General features: G+C 38.2%; 1 protein-coding gene across 2 annotated transcripts in view; it reads right to left on the bottom strand.

Moving 5' to 3' along the window:
• MOB2 (MOB kinase activator 2) overlaps window positions 1–18362 on the bottom strand; it is a 120053-nt gene that overhangs the window by 64028 nt on the left and 37663 nt on the right. The gene's annotated exons all lie outside the window — the stretch shown is intronic.

The raw sequence follows: 18362 nt of genomic DNA, 5'->3' as shown, positions 1-18362 counted from the left end.
TGTATTTAAAAAAAAAAAAAACAAAAACCCACAACAGATCTTCCCACAGCTTTTTTAAGCTCCTTTCTGGATGCAAAATTTAAGCAATGTACCCACAGATTTTCTGAGCCAGTTTTACTGGCTACCTCATTTCTTAAAAAATAAGTTCTGGCATTCTCTTGCTTTAAGAAGCTACTTTTTTTTTTTTTTTCCAAACTCTACTTCTGCTGAAAAGACATCAATGCTTTTCTTCTTTTTCACTCCCCCATCCTTTTTCAGGGATTACAGCAGCACAAGGGTATGTGTTCTTTAACATCTCCATCTGAAAACTATTATAGGAAACCAGCAACTAAATATAAACTGTCCAATCAGAGCCAGAGCCAACCACACTGATGCTGGGATCCCAAAATGCTATCATGGACAAAAGAACTTACCACAGAAACACAGCTAAGGCCTACTTACCAACACAACTGCTTCAGAAACAATGAATTCCTGCTTCAGAGAGGTCTTCTGGAAAAATGTGTTTGGTTTACAAAGATAAAAACGCCCTTATTTTTAGTCAACATGAAAATAAATACAAACTTGCTGAAGTAGGCAACTCCATGGTGAAGCAATATGGTATACACATTATCTCCTACACTATTTTCAGCTAGCTGCACCTAAAGAAACCCTTTCTCCCTACACGTACGCATTCCAGAGAGCATACACAAGCTGAATCATCATTACTGTGGTGAAAACACATGGGAGCAGGGAAAATACCTTTATGTCGCCTTAAGATCCCTTCTGACAAATAAAGCATTCTTACAGGCCACTTCTCTTTTATTCCCTTCCCCAAGCAGAATCCATAAACTTTAGCATGGAGTGTTTGTTCTAAGGCTAAATATTCATCTAACCACTGCTCTGTTTTTGGGGGGAATTTCAACAGGACTATTTGGACCAGTAATTCTGGGCATTAGCTCAAAGTACAGTTCTTTAAGTAACAGAAATTAGTATGGATGATTTAGATTTACCATTTTCAACCACCTCCCAGCCACTTTGTGCTTTGAAAACAGTATTTAAAAAATCTGTTTCAATTAATACTAAAAAAATAACAATAAAAATATCCATTTAATAAGGAAACACACATGTTAAGTAAAAAGCTTCGTACAGAAGAGAGTAGCTAGTCCTCTACTACTTGGAAAGACCTACAGTACACTCAAAGCTTAATTATTCGTCCAGGGGGAGTTTGCATACGAATGAAACATCTTTCTACATCTAAAAAGAAACACTCACTAGCAACCTCAGTTATCCACATCTGGTCAGGAAAGAGAGGAGACAGTGTGCCGATAGGTACCCCGTTTTCCAGAGCCATGGCTTTTCACAAGTGTTTAAGTTACTTTTACAGCATTTAAGGTTATTTTATACATGTATCCTTGACCCATTCCCTACAACAGTTTTAAAAAAACTATTTGAATTTGTCATGCTATTGAAGAGAACAATTTACTCCCTTTCTTCCAGAAAATACCCACAAACCCAATGCTTAACCTTGTTTTCTACTGCCTTGCATCATAACTTGCACTTAGAGGCTGGCCAAGTTAATTCCAAAGCTAATCAATGAAGCACTAAATTGTTACAAGAAGCAAATTTGTGTCTACTTTACTGGTCTGATTACACGCTTACAGCAGTCTGTATTAGTTCATACATCACCCAGGGCACCAAACAGTGGGTCAGTCAAGTTCACTTTACTTAGCTAATTCAGGCTTAATTTAAACACTCATATTAGAGAAACAAGGATCCTACAGGTCAACATCAATCACTGCTGTACAGAGAATGAATAAAAGAGGAGTAGGAGAACAGGAAAATTTACTCTAAGACATAGCTGGAAATACATATTTCCCAAAATTCTGCTAATTCATTTGACACATGAAGATAGAGCTGCCTCAGCTTCAGAGCTGAGAGATTTCTTTGCCAAAGCTGTAAAGAAATCCCATTTCAGTGAGGGTTTTGGCTTACTATTGAAGAAAAGAAACTTGCGCAGGGACACTACCGTTGTCAGTATAGAAATGAAAGCCGTATCACATTCCCTGTAAGAAAAAAAACAGAAACCTGTAACATGTAAGAAGTCCTTAATTTGCTTAAGAGAAGGTTTTTATTAAATGAATACCACAACCAGTCCTGATGTAAGGCAAAGATGACAGCAGCACTGAAAGGGTTATTGCAAGAACTTCCTAATAAGCAAAACAGGACAGTGTTGGAGAAAGTTAGAGAACTGAAATAACAGAAAAGCAATCCGCCTGGAAACGGAAAAGGGTGGGTGAGCAGTCTCTGCCGGACAAGGGCAAAAGCCGAGGTTTGTAAATTTAGAACAAAATACACACCCACACAAAACTTCTCAAGTACGAGGACAGGAGAAGGGAAAAAAGCAGCAGGAAAAAAAAAAAAAAAAAGCACACACAACATCACAGAACGCCTTTATATAAATTCTGCCTAATCATTCTTAATGGACGTCTGCCCATGGCTTAGTACGGGAAAGACCAAGCTTTCAGTGTGTGCCAAACTGCCTGAAACACAAACCCTTGGCACACTGCCTGCTTTGATCCCACATTTTGGGCAGTTTCCTGGAGGTAGGTTTGGAGCAAATGAACATGAACAGATCACGCTTTGGGAGGGCTGTTCAAAGGAGTTAGGTATCAAGTTTGGTATCACACTTCACAGTGTTTGAGTGCATTATTTTTAACTTACCTGATTTCAAGGCTTTAAAAACAGAGGCAGCTAGACAGAATTTATTAGTTTCAGTGTTAGAGAGAGATCCCTACACGGGGTTAACAAGTGTGCTGGGGCAAAATAAGTTTTCCAGTAAGAGGTGAAAGTTGCCCTGCCTCATGCAGATGGCCATTAAAACGAGCCACGTGGACAACAGTTATTTATATAACTGTGGCAAATGACCATAGAGCATGAAGACCCCCATTCAGATCAGCCCCCAAAACTTCGTCCATCTCAAAGGAAGGCTCATAAAGTAGCATAATAAATAGTAAGAGAAGACTGATGTTCTTGGCAAGAGCAGCAAGCAGGTAATTTAGAGCAGGCACTGCCCCTTCAGTCCAAGAACAGGAAACAACTGTATGATTTACCAAAATGCCCCACCCAATAAGCCCCAGTCGGTATAAAAGTCTCTGCTGCAAAATTTAGCTAATGATATAATCCAGGAGAAGCCTGGGAGTACCATGGAGGGAGAACAGGAGAGACATTTCTGAGAAAGAGACTTTAGCTAAACTCAGCTACATGCGATCAGGCACGTACAAATCCCCATAAAACAAGCGGAAAGAAAAAGTATTTTCTGCTGCACAGCTTGCTTCTTCCCGCTTTCTTTTTAAACTTTCAATTTAACTAAGTGGCCTCACACTAAGGTGCTAAAAGCTACAACCAATTTTTGTACTAAAAATTTCAAATCCAGATTGGTTTTGTTAATGATGAAACAGTACCCAGATTCCAATACAGAAAGCTTGTATACTGCAAGTGAAGCTTTTGCTATATAAACCTTTAATAAAGAAAAAGGAAGAAAAATTCTAACAGTATTAAAAAAGAGCTGTCATTTTGGCCAAATACAAAATGAATCATTAAAAATAAAGACACATCAGGAAATACAATTGGGTAGTAAGAGTATGAATTTTATAAGGGAGACTGCGTGCTACACATAGGTTAGTGAGTACAAAAGGTAAGGAGATATACAATTATGTGCTTAGTCATTAAAATATTTGTAATTTGAAACAAATGAAAAATGTCAGACCCTCACTCTCTGAATCTCCTTTTAAACTAGATTATGTGCTTGCTCTTGCACACCCTCCCCAGTGTCCTCAAAGATTCACTCGTCTCTTACCATTACTATCACTGTCACTGCTCCTCTTGTATTAGGGGAACAGAAATTCACTTAAGTCCCAAGTTCAGACTGCAAATGCAGATTCTTACTGCCAAATATTATAAATTTAAGAAAATTATTTACTTTGCAAGTCTAACATTTGCACCTGCAAAAGATGACATATCTGGCTGCCATTAAGTTGTTCTTTTGCCATTCCTAACTTAGATGGGTCTGAAAGGTATGTGTAAAGATGCTTACTTGGGAAGGGGAATCCTGATCAACTCCCCAGAATTCAGCATCCAGTAAAAATCTAAACAAACGAATGCTTCTGCACTCATGGAAAATAGTTGGCTTTAGCCAAAGGAGGCAGACATAGGACAACACAACACCAAAGTTTAGCAAAAAAGACTATAAAGCCAAACATGCTACAGGAAGACAACCACAATCAGAAGCTGTATGCTACTCTGTCAGTTGCTGACTGGTTGGTATGAAAATGTAACAGTGGAGAACTGAACATTTCAGCATAGATTCTGATCATTGAAATTATCATCCTACATTTGTAGACTAATTTAGCAGACAGGATTTACGTGATACAACTTCAAAGAGAATCAACTACCTCAAAACCAATAAATATTATTTTTGCAGATTATTCTGTAGTATTCTAAATTAACACAGATAATGCAACAGCTTCTCTGAAATTAAGTGGAGAGTGAAAAATACAATGTGCATCAACGGCAAATACAGCAACACAAATCAGTTGAATACTAGCTCTTTCAGGTGATCCTAAATAAGCTCTTGCCAAGTTGGATTTCAGCTGCTGTTACCTGCATTTTTGCAAGACCCCAAATGTCTGACAAAAAAAGTCTTGGTACACAAACCCCAGGCATAACTCCAGTCATCCATCCTTCAAAAAAAAGACAAGAATACTTCACCCCAGTCAAAGTACTTCAGGACATCAGAACATTAACATTTATATAGCACTTTGGGAAATTCTTACAGCACTTTGGAAAAAGCCCACAATCCCTGCAATCTGTCTCATCTCAGTGATTGTTACAGTCATCAGAATGGAAAAATGCAGGAGGAAACAGCTATAAAGTGGAACAGATAAAAGGAAACAGTTTGGAAACAGAATCAAAATCTCAGCGCTGTTTCTGTCTTTCTACATTACTGAAGATAAGGCACACAGGGTATCATCTGTATTGTGCATTTTCACTGCATTAGGTAAGGCACAGCAGTGAATATCAAGTAAAAATCTAGTTAGATCGGAATACTGGACTTTCAAAATCTGATAGGTAGTAGCTATAAATGATTCCTCAATACTTGGATGTTCTGCAGCCAGGAATAAAGTCTGCTACATTTAGTTAGCTCATGTCTTCTACTTTGGAATCCCCTTTTCCCAATGTCTAAAATGGCAATAATGATACTTTAAGAAGCATTTGAGCAGCCAGAAACTGAGAAGATACAAAGTCTAGTTTTATGAGTTGAACTGACTTATGTAAAACCAAGCACCAAATGAAAGAATAACACAATTCTGAAGTCCTCAGCTGTCAATTCAAATGTCACTGCTTAAGCCTCATGCCTTTCAAAATACTTCTTACATGAGAGAAACTGCACTTCAGTTCTGAATAACTGCCCTTCGTTCTCTCTTCTATATGTATACACACCTACTTTCTCTAAAGATTTTTGCTGAACACAGAGCTCAGCTCTCAAAGCAACGTTGTAGGCAACGTGTGATTACTGGATTCTTACTTTATATTCTACCATTATCAAGTTAGAAAAAAACGTACACCAGCCACTAAATTCAAACTCTACACGACTGCTGCCTGGCCACATTTCTGGTTTTACAGACTCCAACTGAGAAGTAGTCTGTCTAGCTTATGTGACTGCTTTACAATCAAAGGCAATCCTTAACCCCTCGCTTACATTATGTATCCCATCCTATACATTGTCATAGCCTAAAAGTGTTTAATCTAGAAAGCTGATCTTAAATACTCCCAGAGAGAAGGCAAAAAGTGAGCTGGCAGAACAAAGCAAAATAGTCCTGTTTTGGGAATGAAACATTTTCTTCCTGTCAAAAGATGGAGTGACTCAACATTAAAAGCAGAATTTCTAAGTTACCACCAGAATTTTTATCCTTTTACTGTGCCATCACCTAGAAGACCAGCTTAACGGGAGTGACTGATCTTGCTGCAAAGACAAGCTTAGATGAAAGAACCACGTTTTGGCTGAAAACTCTGAACAACCAGAAAGCAACTCAGTTTAAATTTGAAACAGTGACTGCCAAATTAATGAAGTCACAGAACTTCATATGACAGGTCAGAGTTGACTCAAAACCATCATGTTTTTCAGGCAGTATCAGCCTTTCATTTGAAAGGCTCATGAGTGTTTCTGAAAGACTTCTAACCATCATCAGTTTAGCACCATGTGCACCTTCACATGTGCATATGACAATCAAATACTTTTTTCTTCAAGACTATCTAAGGGTACATATCACATACAGCCTACTCTTTCCCCACAACGAGTCTCTCCTGCCCATGTATTCAGCTTGCTTACTTAAGACTGCACTGGTGTTACGCTTCCTTTTTCATGTTTCCATCTGTACTACTTCCAGGACTGAAAAGGAATACTAAGACTACAGTCATACGTTTTAACCTGACTCACTGTGTTTCACAGAATCACAGAATGGTTGATATTGGAAGGGACTCCTGGGGGTCATCTAGTGCAATCTCTCTGCTCAGGCAGGGTCAACCTAAAGCACATGGTTACTCAGGACTGTGTCCAGATGGCTCTTGACAATCTCCAGGGAAGAAGACTCCACAACCCCTCTGGGCAACTTATTCCAATGCTGTCATCCTCACAGTAGAAAAGTTCTTCCTCATGTTCAGGTGGAATTTCCTGTTTATTTACCTGTATACTTCCACTAACTGTGGTGGATGAATCACAGGCAATCACAGAGGTTGGGGAACTTATCAAAATGAGGCTGGGTACCTGTCTGAGCCATTCCTTCTACACACATGCTCTTTTACAGAATTTCAACTCACACAACAGGGATTTAACCTAAATCTCAGATGTATAAATGTTCAGGTTCACAACCACAGAGCTGTTAGTTTGCATTCATGATTCAGAAGAATTAGTTCGAAAGCCATCATTAAAACCACTCTAAACATAATTTTAGATTCCAGCACATGGGCAAAAGAGGGAGAAAGAAATCTTGCACAGCAAATTGAGAAGGGAATTCCCCTAACATGCTATTCTGGAACATGTACTATTTATCTATTTTTTTATTATTTTTATTGTTGTTAGTTACTTATTTAGTTTGGACTCTTAACCCAAGTTCATGCAATTTTGCTTGAAGTTACTATCCTACAGTAATAAAAGTGTTCTTGCCTACAGTGCCGTGAAGAGGACTCAAGAAGACTATGCTAATGAGCACACAATTTTCAAAAGGTCGATTGCCACATCATTAGCCAGGCCATTTACATCTCTGCAGTATGGAGCATTCTCCAGTTTTAGTGAAATGGCACAAAAATTGCTTAGGGTCAAATAGTACAGTGTGCTAAGAGCTTACAAGTCTCCAGTAGTTGGAGCAGCTCATAATGGGCGATTTTCACACTACGCTATTGTCCAGTTGACACCATCTTCTGTCAGATATTTAAAGAGACAGAGTAATCTTATCTGCCAAGAAATGTTAACATGCACTTATTTTGTGGGTAAATATCATTTACTGTAAAAAAAATTTGTAAAGGAGCAATTAGCAAAATATGTCTGATTCTATCTTTGCAGTCACATAATTTAAAAGTAAAAGCATACAGAATGTTTGGCTTCTGTGATGTCTAGAAGCAAAACCAAAAAAAAAAAACATACTAAACCACAGTACAGGTTGTCCTTGGACTACTTTAGTTCAATAGTTAAAATTTTTAAAAGTATATAGTCAGAGCAACTTTTTAAAAGATATCACCAGAGTAATAAGGTGTTTATTCTCTGAATTTTAGCCACCTGGTACTGAAACAAGGAGGCACAAAATTACAAAATGTAATCAGTTCTAAGTAATGTTAAGTTCGATGGCTTTGTAAGGGAAAATAACTGCGGTGCTTGAAGGTAGTTGACATAGTTTCAGGCCCTCGGGACCTCAGTACAAAAGGTGTGAGAAAAGCAGAATAGAAGGACAGGACCTGGGGATGGGGAGTATCTGGGACTAGCAGATGTCCAGGGTGGGCACAGATAAACTAACTGATAAGTAAAAGGACAGGATGATTGCTATGCTTGGGGTGTTAATAAACCCATTAAGCTGGTGTAAGCATCTACTAGGGAGTATCCCGGACTAGCAGATGTCCAGGATGGGAGCAGTTAAACTAACTGATAAATAGAAGGCCAGGATGATTGCTATGTCTGTAATGTTAATTAAGCTTGTTGGGAAAAGTAAACGACCCTTAAAGACAACCACATTTTTGTATGCATGCCGGAAACTCTTTGGAAAATGATGTAATATGCTCAGTGACCATATAAGGATGACCTGTATAGCAATTCGGGGGGACACGTTAGGAGGAGCTATCCCCCGTGTCTCCCGGCGCCGCAATAAGGAATACCTGTTTGTCAACTTGAAACTCTGCTGGCAAGTTTGTTCCTGGAGTTTTCTCCGAATCAGTACATATCCAGAATGATGCACATTAAAGCAATTTGGGCATGCACGTCAAGCAACTTCAAAATGCGACAGTTAAAGACTTCGGGCCTTAAAGCAGCCTTCTCGCACATACTGACTGTAAACACTCAGTTCCAGTAGGATACATTAGCATCTTTACAACTGCATTTGCTCTGCACTAGCCTAGACAAGCGAGCTAGACAAAGTGCACTACTGGGTTCAGCTCCAGGTGATGAAAGAAGGAAATCTCCAATAACTACAAACCTGTCTGCCTCCAGCAGAGCTGACATTTCTTCCTCTACCTATCTACATTTCCCCTTAGTTGTAATTTGCACCCATATAAAGGTATTTAGCTTTTATATTGTACTCTTCTTCACGCCTACCCTTTAAGCTCCTGCACCAGTGTAGGATCCTTCATTTTTTCAGGTACTCATCTCACAACTGAGAAGGCCTACAAAAAGTATTATTAAAAAACAAACAAATAAAAACAAAAACCAACCCTTAAACAGGTTAGCAAAGCTCTCCATTTCCAATTAAATTCAATCCAGGGATTCAACAGAATGGATGCTGAATCAACTGCTGCATTCCCAGAACAGCTCTTTACAGTCACATTGAGAGCGTCAAACAAGCATCATACTTTAACCCTACACATTATTTACAAATCAACTTCCACAACAACAGCTGAAACCCAATTTATTTTTAAAACTTAGGCTATATCATCATTCAGAAAAATCACTGCTCTTCATTTTTTTCCTTCTGACAACTAATTCAATGAAAAATTGTACTCTGTTGATATTACTACCAGACTCCACACATCCTGGTACAGTAACAGATTATCTACTTGTTCTAGAAACAAAACACTCATTACATTGCAATAAAGTAAGATAAAGCTTAGCTCAGAGCAGTGAAAGCTAGGAAGGGATATTATTGTACTTTTGCTGTTAACCTTTAAAAACATACCCATCTGAAGTTTAAGTGACAAAAAGCTTTATTCTTCATAAGTGGTGAAAAACCAAGGCCAGTTTTCTGTGAATCACTACCAGGGCACAAGTCTCTTTTGGACCCATACCAGACAATAGTTCTCATAAAGCTTTGTTGCAGGTTGACAGCATTATTTTTTTTAACAGCATTTAATTTTTCTTATACACTGCACTTATGAAGTAATATATACTGAAGAATTTGGATCATCAAGCGAGATGCCTTATCTCTGCCTCTGAAGTTTCAAGTACCAGATAAACAATTTATGCAAGCACCTACAAGATACCACAAATCTAGAGCCAGAGTCCTTGCTTCACCCTTTTAATGTCTCTGCCTCTTCCCATTTCCCCTGTTCCTATAAGAGTAACTGATATTCTGTATTCATTAACAGATTTATGGACTGTCACTACAACACCTGGACATTTGTTAATATATGTCACCAACTTCAATTAACCTACTGACCAAGATAATTTCAAGTCCATATACTACAAAGTTCTCTCCACTCACATTAGAATAAAGCTTACTTTCAAGGCCAACTTTTCCTTCTCTTTCATTCCCAGTGCACAAATTTTGGCACAGTCACACAAAAAACAACTGCTTCCCTTATGTGCAGCACTGACCAGCAACCCTCCTATTGCAGAGATTCCATGACAACAAAGAAATAGTTCATATTATGAGTCAGGCAGAAAGCAGAGATGTACTATAAGGAATGCATATGCATGTAGGTTTACATGAAACTTTTTACATGAAATTCCACCTTTCACCTCCAGATATTTTAACAAAATCCCATAATTTTGCTATAACAAATCTCACAAATTCCACAAAAGGACAACAGCAAGTGCTGGAAGATGTAAAGTGACTGTAGTAAGATTTGATTAAGCTTATTAGAAACAATTAAGTGTCATAATCTTTAAGCTGTTTTGTCCTTCTCTGTAGACAGTGCAAAAAGATTCAATTTAAAAGGTCTTTTCCTTATTCTTGATCATGACAGAAAGGTGAAAAACACTGCCATGAACTCAAAAAGCTTCTTGAGAATACAGGATTTTTTCAAGCATGGCTCACAATTAGACTATAACACTGTGCTCTTTCCTCGTACCTAAAGAAAGGTATGCCCTTCCCATGTTGTCATACTGCACTGCACTCCAGTTACATATATTACAAGCCAAGAAAGGTTTCAAAATTGTTTAAATTACTGCTGCAAAAGCAACAGCAACCTAAAATCCGGATATTCGTTAACAACAATGTAGGATATGAACAATAAGAAAGATTAAGACTTCCAGCAAAGAATCAGTGATGACTCATTTGAGCTCTGACAAACTACTGAAATTCCTTTTCTGGAAAACTACTGCTCTATGAAAAAACTAACAACATTTGGAAAAGCTTGCAAAAGAAAAGAACGTCACACTCCTCTTATCAAAGAATGTAGCTTACCACTATGCAGTCCTAAAATATCTAAGGATTTTTAATTTTTAATTGATTTTTTTAATAAAACCAACCACTTACAAGGTAATGAGCTGGCACACAGATGATGCTATCCACTATTTATTTCTTCCTCAAGAGCAAGATACATTTAAATGCATAAATTAGTATTTCACCTCGCAACACTATGTAGCTCTACTCTGTGCTATGGAGTCTGAAATACATACTGCAGCTGAAGAACAATTTAACTTAAGCACAGACAACCTGCACTTCCCCTAATTACAGATTCAAATGGTAGCTGTGTGCAAAGTCTCTGAAATAATTACAGTCCTTACTGGTACACTGTAAGCGATGATACAGTGAGTAATTTAGAGGGAAACTAAAACAAGACATCTTCCAGCACTGAAGTTCTTGCTGTGGAAGGATGTATTTTTTCCATTACAAGTTTATTATATTCATATAGTTTTTCAAATTCAGCATATTGGTTGACATGTAAATTAGAATTTCCAGACTAAGATTTCTGTCAGTTAGATATATGGTCTTTCAGCTACATAATCCTACCAGACAGCTGTATTAAAACATTAGGCTAACACGCTAATTTACTGAACAAGTACCATGAGGAACCTGAAAATTACTGTTACTTTGACATGATCCTCATTGCAAACCTGTGCCTTCTACTCTCAGGTATCACACCCTCATTACCCCATCAAGTTTCAACCAAACCATAAACTATCTGCAGTGATCTCACCAAGGCAGCTGCCAGTGCATGTACCTGATAAAACAATTTCTCTGCAAATCTCCTGTTACCCAGAAAGGCCTTTCTACTACTGCTCAGTTCTAGCAGGCACTTAATGCACACTCTGCTTCCAAGGGAAGCAATAAGAAATGTTACCACCAGCTTCATATGGGATATAAACTGAATGTTTGAGGACACTCTCATTTTTAATTTTCATTTTTCAGAAGCATTAAGTGAAGGAAAGTGAAGGAAGTTCAGCTACACACAGAGTCTAACTTTATCTAGAGTTATTAATGTCTTGGCCTTCTGAGAGCATTCTTTAGATGATAATAGCCCTAAAATCTTGTGAAGAGTCAGTATTATTGCGTGCATTACAAAGATCACTGTTAGGAAGAAGCTGCTTGAAATATCTTGAGAAACAAAACTTACCTCGTTTCAACTTAATACTTACAGCACACAAAGCAAAAACATTCACCATTACCTGGCTGTTTGTCCTGGATTCAGCAGTAGCAGTCATTTTTCTCCTTCTTGGTAGCTGGTGCAGTGCAGTGTTTTGACTTTCGGCCTGGGAACAGAGCTGATAACAAGGATGTTTTGGTTTGGCCAAGGACTTTGTGAGCCTCATGCTCTGCCAGAAAGGAGGCGAAGCCGGGAGGAAGCAGAGACAGGACACTTGACCCAAACTGACCAAAGAGGTATTCCATACCACAGCACGTCATGCCCAGGATGTAACTGAGAGTTACCCGGAAGGGCTAGGAGACTGCGGGGTTGGAAGAGGTATCAGTGGGTGCTTGGTCGGGCTGGGAGGGGAGTTATCGGTTGGCTGGTGCTGAGGTGTTGTATTCTCTTCCCTTGTTACTTCTCTTTATCATTATTATTATTGGTGGTAGCAGTAGTGATCTGTGCTATACCTTAGTTACTAAACTGTTCTTATATCAACCCGTGGGAGTTGCATTCTTTTTGATTCTCCTCTCCATCCCTCAGGGATTAGAGGGAGGGCAAGAAGGGGGGGGAAGTGAGTGAACAAGCTGCGTGGCTGGGTTTAAACCACAACACTGGTTATCCTTAAAAACCACAACATGCAATGCAAAGAATTTTCACTCAAAGTTTTCTTTTTGAGATATAACAGGTTCTTATAGAAAGAAAAGATGAGTGGTGTGATTAGCTGGCATTTCCATTCAGAGAAGATAACCAAGACTATGCCAACCTCATAACCCAAAAAGGAAGAATACTGTTCTCCAGTATTACAACACTTACTGAAGCACACTAAAGGAATAAAACATCCCAGATCACTGGCTTTACTACATGAGAAAAATCATTCAGGGCAGCATAGTCCACTCATAACATCATCTGACCCGACTGCCACAGACCCCACCAACCATCATACCCCACTAACGCACACCTTCATGACAACTCAAACACAGCAGCATCAAGATAAAATTTAAGACCAGCTGGCATCAATCTGTCTTTCTATAAACCTTTTCTATTTCAAAATCCTTAGTATGCCAAAAGCTACAAATTTAAGCACTCCTTCCTATGAGAGAAAAAGACCTGACTCACTCTGAACCCCTGTAACAAACAACTAAAATGCCCCCACATACATAAAGCAGTAAATGGAGAGGGGCTTAGGCCTTGGAGGAAAGACTGTATACCTCCCAGTGCAGCACAGAGGCTCTCCTTATCTGCCTCTCATCCTTACTAGTACTGTGACCTACAGAGCAGGGATGCTAAGCAGCTCCCCTCCTCCAACCCTCCTACGTCTCAGACACTTCCTGTCTCCACTGGCATTTATTTTCAGCCCTCGAGATTCCTTTCTATATGTTCCAGGAACCCTCTAGCCATCCTCCATCCAGATGGCAGACTTCAGATGAAGGGAACAGGGTCTTGGAAGGTCTTTTCTTGGCCTGCTTCTCAGCAGCCTGCTGGAACTCAGAGGCAGACTGAGTCTTGGACAAACAAGGCTCTGTTGAAGTGCAAAAGCCCTTCAATCCCTCTCCACAATCTTCCTCAATGCCCTCTTTGTCTTCAAACAAATTTGTCTTAAACCTTTTAACAGCCTCTGCTTTCCAGGGGCATGCTTTATACAATCTATTCCCTACAAAGCTGCAGAAAGCCAATAAAAGGGCAAAGGAAAAGGGTCTTAATGCTATAATGGACAACCAGAGCCCCAGTTTTACTACATACAAAGCAGATGCTATTTTGACAAGCAGATGCAGAAGAATAAGGTAGAGTGGTAGGTTTCGGTCATATTGATCCCTGTCACCTGCAACAGATTTCCTGACATGATAGGAGAGCAGTAGTTTATATACTCAAACTCAATAAAGACCATCACCCTACAACAAACTATTTTCAAACTATGACTCTCCCAGAAAATCATTCCTATCTCTGCACTAAGACTACAGAATCAGGCCGATGTATAGTCACAAAGACCAACACTGTCACTCATGTACAAGCTTCAGAGAATTACCGATTGTTTTAGTTTGAGAAAGTAAAAGTTTTGCCAAAATAAATAGGAAAAAAAAATGTTTCCAACTGAGGCTTCACTGAACAACAGTTTTGTGAGTTTTAGTAAGATGTCTACAAGATTCCTTTAACCCTATTCATACCAAAGAGTATGACATTATTTATCATATAGGTAAATGCAAAAAAACCTTTGAAGACCCAAGGAAATAAAACTGGATACTTGAGTGTACAATATATTTAGGTATAAACTACTCTAAAATCAAATTTAGTAAGCAAAGCCAGTTCCTCATTTAAAGACTAAAGCTATCAGGAAGATTCTTATGTATCTCTTGGCTGGAAAGATTAATTTAGAAAATGAACTGCAAGAGAAAACAACATTGCAGAACTTTAGTAAAACTCAACTGGGCTACGAAAAGAAGTTACAGAAAAGCTGCAGCAGCACAGAAAACTTATCAATTTCAGGTAAAACCTTCAAAATCCAGCACCTCAAAGGAAATGATCAGAACAGTAAAGTGCTGGGAAACATTAGGCAAAGCATGGTCTCTGAAGGCTGGTAATAATAAAAATGCATCTTCCTTGGTGGGAAAAGCAACACAATCTGGGGGCAATAATATGCACTGCAGTGCCATTACCACATCTGCAATGCTGGTTTTTCAGTCAAATTCTTGTTCACTAGGCTTACTATTGATTTTAAAAGTTAGCTGAATAGCTTCTTTGGTCCTTTCTATCATTTACATTTGTCACAATACTGACTGTGAGAAGATATCTTTGGTCTCATTTTGACCAAAAAAATAATAAAAGAAATGACTTAAAGAAAATTCACCACTCCTTTATAGGGTAGTTTGAAAACCAAATACTACAAATAAGTTATATGAGATAGCCAGATTTTTTATCATGTATACTTTATTTTTTTACAATTTTAAATTGTTAGAAACCAATCTTTTCCAGAGAAATGTATAAAAGATTCCTAATTAATTTCAAATAAGTTCAAACACTTTTCAGATCAATCCTTTCATTTAAGGGGTGTGATCTGTTTGCTTGTTAGGGTAATACACTAACTGCATAATGATATTCATAGCTCCACCCACAAGCATTTAGGATTGTCTAATTGAGATTTATCTGCTGTTATGAAATATCCACTGTATGATTTACAGTCATTTACTGTGTAATAGCTGTAGCTGATTAACTGGTTTTAAGTTTCTGTTTTATCTCCTCCCTTCTTTAGTTTCTTAACAGATTAAAAAGGTGTACCTTCATCAGAAGTTATTTAAGTTCAATTTATACATGCACAACAAATGGCTGGCTACTGCTTTTCCATGAACTGAAAATCTGACCCAGAAATTGTTATTTAAAACTGAAATGAGTTATGGACCACCTAAAAACCTTTGATAATAGGAGCTAGCTAACACAGGTGGAGTGAGCCAGATAATTATAGAAAATTATGTCCATCAGCTATAGAGTCAATGCAACATAAGGAGACAATAAACTACTCCATTATGATCGGAGACACCCATTGCCTTACCACTGGAAAGATAGACTCTATTTACTTAAGTCAATGGTTTAGTAACCGCACACTCAAGACACTTGTGAGGGTGGTTCACAAAGTCAATCAAAATCCAGCAAGTATAGTTTGAGATATCTGGCCTCTGATCTGAAGCTACATCATATGTCCTTGGCACTGAGCTTTCACACTCTAAGAGTATGAGTGTGTGGAATGGAAATAAGGAGGAAAAAAAAAAAGGAAAAGAAAAAAAAGGGGGGGGGGGAAGGATACACAATAATCCTTTTAAAACTCATGCAATTAGTCACACTTTGAAGAAAACCTAGAAGAAAACTTTAGTACACAAAGAAGGCCAAGGAAGCAAAGTGAGTGAAGGAAAGTGGAGGGGAAAAGACAGCAACTGCAGTAATACCTGAAAAGACAATCATCTGTCAGGATATGTTAACAGGGACAAAAAACCAAATGTGAATGAACATGTATTACGATTAATGAAGATGATGACTGCTTTATCTGTTAAGTTCTACATGTTGTTGCCATTAAAGTAGGATAGGAAATGCACCTGTTTGGTCCAGCAGTTACAGCTAATCTTTACTAACCTTAGAGGTAAGTGAACAGACAAATAAGTTTTACACTTTTTATGGCGCAGTAGTGGAAAAGGGGCTGCATTGGAACTTAAGCATTCCTTTCACATATCTATTTTCAATTCTGATTTTAAAGCTAACATCATTCTAGCACTTAATGTGTAATGAACATTCTTTCCTTGCCTCACAGAAAAGAATTATCTTAGAATTCAGCACGAACAACTGTAAACCAACAGTATTAGCCCAGGACAAGAGTGCACTACAAGCAGGAACAAAAGGGTAAAGTTTATATTCATAAAGTTTTATGAGCATCTAGATCTACCAGCAACATGAAAAATAAGATAAACAATACAGAAGATGGGATGGTAATCCTATAGACTACTAAACTTGAAAAAAAAACAGATGCTGAACCCACAGTAGCTTTATTATTGACAGCATACATCTTTCCTGTCATGAAATTTTCCACTATCATCCAAAAAAATCATTGTATCTCTGTTCTCTCTCTGTAAGCTGCATTGAGATTTTTTTCACCCTGATTTAAAGCTAAATATGCTGTATTTTATTTCACATTCTTCTGAAAATAGGGTTTGCAATGAAAAGGGACCATAAGGGGAATCCAAATAGTAAGCAAGTGCCTGTTCCATTCTCTAAGGGTGATAAGGCTACACTTATCCCCTTCCCACATGTATTCCCTGGAAGCACCTGGTTTAGGCTGCTGTTTTGATATCTTCATGCCAAAGTTTGTTTAAATAAAGCAACCATAATCTTTTGGCTAGTAAGTGCTAAGAAAATCTTTGCTCTAAGATAGCCATATTCTGTTACCAACAGAGGAATGCCTCCAAACCATCTGCTCAGGATGATTTTGTCAATACAGCATTGGCCAGTGTAATATTAAAAATAAATATTTATCCCTAGTAAATATACCGTCAGTATTCTTGGCTTTATTATTGCCATTTACCCTGAAACTCCCTGTCAAAATCACTGTTTCTGTAAAGCTGTGTGGGATAGGAGTAATTCTTTATCCAACTCTATAGACAGTCATTGGAATTTGGAACCAGCTGCTATAGAACCACTCACTGTTACAAAATTTGAAGATTATGCAAAAGCTTGCATCTACAATACTTTTAAATAACTGATACTGCTATTGCTTTCAGAAAAGAAAGGTATTTTTCACCCACAGAAGGGGTGGAGTACTTAGAGGCCTTGGAAACTGGAAATCCACACTGGCAGAAGCAGCAGAAGGAAGGGCAAGAATTCTTGCCCATACACAACCATATGTCCCGCAAGATCTGGGAAAAAACCAAACATGAGTTCAAGCTCATTCAAATACCCCACTCATATTACTTCTATTCTGAGGCTGTGGTTCAGAAATCTAACCTAACATTATATTACGGGGAAGGGCTCTTCGTGAAACTGTCCAAATGGCCTACCGCATCTTCTATACCAACAGATATATCTACTTAGCTAGTAACAAACTGATACTTTAACATACTGCATGACAAGAATATCTAGGGAAAAAAGAAAAAAGAAGGACCCAAAAGAAAAAGACATTCCAGGCAGTTCTTAACATGCCAAGACTCTGATAGCATCTGAGGGAAACTGAAGTTAAAGAAGAGTTCTTAACTTGGATCTGCAGCAGATCCACTAAGAAGCGGAAGCATTACAGACTGGTTCAGCCACTGGCCTATATGAAGGCTAGAAATCAGTGGTAGACTGTCTGTCCAGAGAGGCTCTTAACTCATTTTAGTTAGGCATAAAGAATACCTGCTTTTCATTGTATTTGATATGTGCTATTTTCTGAGAGGGCCATCAGATGGGGCTTAGCAATAAAAGGGAGAAAGTGGATTTCTGATATGCAAATACTGTTCCAAGTTGTTACTGTTCCTACTTGTTAACTAGGGAGACTCCTAAACCACAAAAAAAATATATACTACACATTTTAATATCATTTTCATAATATTATGAAAAAATCATAACCAATTTCTTATCTCTTGCATACTAACACACCACCTGCAAAGCAAGACAGAAACAACACAAATAATTTGAGAAAATGTTTCACAACCTTCAACTGCAACTCAAGTCAAGCGTTAAGTGGTAACACAGACCCAGCAGAAAGTTCTAATAAAGTCTCTTGGTCTAAACATTTTGAGAGAAACATACCAGTTTAATGAAGAAAGGTGAGAGGGAAAGAGTACTTGTAACAAGTTCCTAGTAAACCTGCTTCCATCCAC

This window comes from Pezoporus flaviventris, unplaced genomic scaffold, assembly GCF_033815535.1.
Source record: "Pezoporus flaviventris isolate CSIRO_AGI_PZ_B2104156 unplaced genomic scaffold, CSIRO_AGI_Pfla_v1 ptg000036l, whole genome shotgun sequence".
In the NCBI taxonomy this organism is placed as follows: domain Eukaryota; kingdom Metazoa; phylum Chordata; class Aves; order Psittaciformes; family Psittacidae; genus Pezoporus; species Pezoporus flaviventris.
Note: the sequence above shows the minus strand (reverse complement) of the source record. Positions and strands in the feature narration are given on the sequence as shown.